The sequence below is a fragment of the Cryptomeria japonica genome, chromosome 11, assembly GCF_030272615.1.
Source record: "Cryptomeria japonica chromosome 11, Sugi_1.0, whole genome shotgun sequence".
NCBI lineage: Eukaryota > Viridiplantae > Streptophyta > Pinopsida > Cupressales > Cupressaceae > Cryptomeria > Cryptomeria japonica.
Window position 1 is genome coordinate 75,007,587 of NC_081415.1, and position 4,453 is coordinate 75,012,039.

Here is a 4,453-nt window from a genome sequence, read left to right on the forward strand (position 1 = left end):
CTCTCTCTCCCTCTCCCCTCTCCTCTCCCTCCCTCTCTCCTCTCCCCTCCCTCTCCCCTCCCCTCTCCCTCTCTCTCCCCTCTCCTCTCCCTCTCTTTCTCTCCCTCCCCCTCTCCTTATCCTACTCTCTCTCTCTCTCTCTCTCTCTCTCTCTCTCTCTCTCTCTCCCTCCCCCCCTCTTCCCTCTCCCTTCCCTCTCTCTCACTCTCCGCTCTCCTCTCCCTCCCTCTACCTCTCTCAAGAGCACGTACGAGGTACTGAAACTATTAGTTCCTTGCCATGCCATAACTATTTTAAGGATTAGTAGCGCGTACGTGCAACTTATCAGCCCAAAATGGCAAAAAAAAATACCATTGGGCTTGTCAACATTTTATGGTCTAACAACACGTACATGGTTTATAGATATAGTTTTAGTTGCCCATGAGCCTCAACGGCCTCAAAAGAAGTTTTTGAGGTCATTAAAGGCCCCATTGGAACCGTGTCTACACTTCTAGCACTGTTGTATACATAAAAGTAAGTGAATTTTTTGTTTTTGCATGATTTCAAATTATTGAATTGTTGTTTTTATTAGTTTTTTGTTTTTGCATGGTTTCAAATGATTGAATTGTGATTGTTTAATAGTTTGATTCCAAAAAATAGTGATGAGATGCATATTTATGGTTATTTATTTATTTTTGAACTTTTCTTTACATATATATGTAATATGATTCTATTTAGGTCAATCGATATCAGTCATGGGAAAGAACAAGTGAGGAACGATGGAACAACGAGAGGCTCAAAAGGAAAGACAAAGGCAGTGTATGAAGAAATTGTGTGACATAAGAACAATGGGAGAAGAAGGTATGTCAACCTCAACATCTCAATTCAATTTACCAAATGAATATAATGCACCTAATGCAATTGAAGAAGAAACATTTGATAATTTACCATTTGAACCTAATGCCATTGAAGAAGAAACATTTGATAATTTACCATTTGAACCTAATGCAATTGAAGAAGATACCGCATTGAATAATCAAATAAATGATGAACATATTACACCTTATCTACTTGATGAATTGAATGCACATAATGCACTGATGTTAACACCTCCTAGAATCATTCGTAGGAAACCAAAGTATCTAATTGACATTGATGAGAATATATTGAAGTCAATGCCAAATAAAATGAATGAACAAACTTGTAGGAGAATGGTTAAAAGAATATGGCAAAACTATTTTAAAAACTTAAATCAAACCGCAAGATGTCAATTAATTGTTCAAATGATTGAAAAATTAAATTTTAGAGAGACAATGAAAATTCTAGGCCTAAGATCATCTGAAAGTAATAGTGAAAGAACTATTGTCAGAAATCTATTTGATGCATATCAATCTATTGGTTCAAAATCACATAGTAAAGATTCTAATGCTACTCGACGTGTCATTACATCAACCATAATGAGCAAGAAAATAAAAAAAGATCATTTGATAAGCAAAACAAGTAAGTCATTAAATGTTAGTAGAACAAAATTAAGTAAAGCATTAAAGAGGTGAGAACAAATAGAGGAACCTAACAATAATTCTCTTTGGGCATTCTCGGGTAGACTACCATGCAAAGACAAGGTTGTTGTAGATGCACTAAAAACATTAATTGAAATTTTTTGGCATGACAACACAAGAGTATCGCCCAACCAAAGAGATGTTATTAGAAGATGAATTGGATCTAGAAACCGTTAGCCACATGCCAAACACTATTTGGATATGACTCAAACTAAATTTTATGAAAGATTCATTCAAACGTTTCCTCAAATAAGAATTTCTCAAAGATTTTTTGAAATGGCAAAACCTTTTTATATTAAGATTAATCATGTATGCACCACATGTTGTTGTAGGATGCATATTGAATTTTCCAAGCATTATGATATTTTTCATCATATTTGTTCTACTTTGCACACTAACGATGTTTTGCATGAGTGTAATATACAAGCACCTCCTAAGTCGGCAAGAGAATGTATTTCAATTGTGCTATGTAATAGACATGATGGTTGCATTTATTATAAGATGCCTTGTTTGGAAGGTTCTTGTGCTATATGTGGTGGTTTGCAATGTTTACCAAGATGCATACATTTCGAGAGCACACATGAAATTGGTACGAAACTAGTTTCTTTCAAAAAATACAAGACAGTCACATATGGAGTTAAAGATGGAAAAGATTTGAAGAGATGTGAGCTAGTGAAAAATGATATATGTGTAGCTCAATTTATGAAAATGTTTCAAGAGAAACTAGTTTATGAGTACATAATGCATACACATAGAGCTCGATGGTTAGATGAGAAATTCAAGTTATGTAAGGACACATTTCCTCTTGGCACCATTGTCTCTATCATTGATTTCACTTAAAATTGTACACTAAAACCTCAAAATGAAGTGCAATCCATGTATTATCACTCTACACAAGTTTCTTTTTTTTGTACACATAACATTCATGCATGCATATGATAGCACAGAGGAGGATAGAAAGGTTGTAAGAGAGTATCACTTCTACATAAGTGATGATCGCACTCATTCATCAGAGTTTGTACAAGGACGCTTTAAAGTTTTCTATGATAGTTTAAGGGAAAAGAACATATGATACAACCGACACTTAATATGGTCAGATAATTGTACCACACAATTCAAGAATGTAAGGATGTTTTATTGGTTGACAAGGATGCATGTGACAAGCGGTGTACAACATTTTTGGAATTTCACTGAGGCTGGACATGGTAAGGGAGAGAACGATGGTGCAGGAGCATGTGTGAAAAGAGCCCTAGCCAGGGAAGAATTAAAGTACAAAGCTGGTACTGAGTTGGTAGATGCAGAAACAATTGTGCGATGGTGTAAGTATATGATGGGTCCAGGTAATCCAGGTACATCATTGGTTCATAGGTATTTTTGGTTGATCATTGAATCTAACATTGAAAACTATCTAGATTATTGTACAGTTGTAGGATCGAGTGACATGCACTCATTTATGAGTTTAAATTCAAGTTCACTAGTAATTTATACGAGACAGATGGTATGTTTTTGCTCTTCATCCATGTATTGTTTGTGGGAAGAATGTGAATCACAAGAGTGGGTTGACAAATGGTCTTGTAGACTATTGGTTCCCATTGATTCATATCAAATTCCCAAAGCACTACAATTGAGCCAAATGGAGACATCGGTGGATTTTGACCATGTATCCAACCTAGTGGATTCAGGTGATTTTTTGAGTTAATTTTTTTGCAAGTATTCTTTTTGGTTCATTTTGTTGTACTTCATACTTTATTTTTGGTATTAATTAACACTTTATAAAATGTAGGTCATGTGTATGCAGTTGTTACAGAAAAGAACAATGAAGAAGGAACAGATTACTATTTGTGTCATTGTGTTGAGCCTAAAACAAAATTGAAAACCACAATCATTGATGGAGAGGGTATTGAGTACCTAATAGGGTCTGTTGTCATGACAGGAACATGGCTTCGGAGATACCCTATCAAGAATTATGATGTTTGGTTGTTTGGGGACTTTGAAACACATAGACATATTATTCATTTCTCTAACCTTGTTGTTGCAACAAATATTCATTTGATGAAGTATCATGGTAGACCTCATAACAAGATTTTATGGAAAGTTCATGAATCTGACCACAAGGTGATACTTGACACAATACGGGTTAGAGCCAATCCTAAAAGCTCACTTGATTGATTCTATGGTTCAGAGTAGAATAGTTTTGAGAACTTTGTATAAATCATTGATGAATTGTTCTATATTCATTTTTTGTATATATAAATGCCCATGAGCTGATTTTTACATGTTTAGGGGTGTAATTTTGTATATTTAAGTGGCAATGAGTTGATTTGTACATATGTACATGCCAAATTTTGTATATTAAAATGGCGATGAGCTGAATCGCACATATTGTAATGCCAAATTTTGAATAAAATCCCATTAGATAATTTATATATTAAAATAGTGATGAGATGAATCGCACATATTGTAATGCCAAATTTTGTATAAAATCCCATGAGATGATTTGTAAGACAATTTTTTGTATAATCAAATAGCCAAGAGCTGATTTGAACATATTTAGAGGCAATTTTTTGAATAATATGTGGCAATGTTTTGTGACTATTTTGTGTGTCAATGTTTTGTGACTATGTTTTGAGTATATGTGATGTGTCTCTGGTCAATCATGAGCATTCTTGATTCTTGTATAATCATGGATAATTATTTGAGTCATTATCAGGTCATAGGGGTCATAGACTGAGACTAGATACAATTTGAGCAAAAATTGTCATTATTGTCAAAAAAATTGTCAAAAAAGTTGTCAAGCAACTTCTACATTGTGTTGATAGGGTATGACTCTCGATGTTGTGGTGCTTTGGGATGCATGACAAGGCCATGCCCAGCATAAACCTACCCACATAGACATGCTCACGATGTCGGTTTGT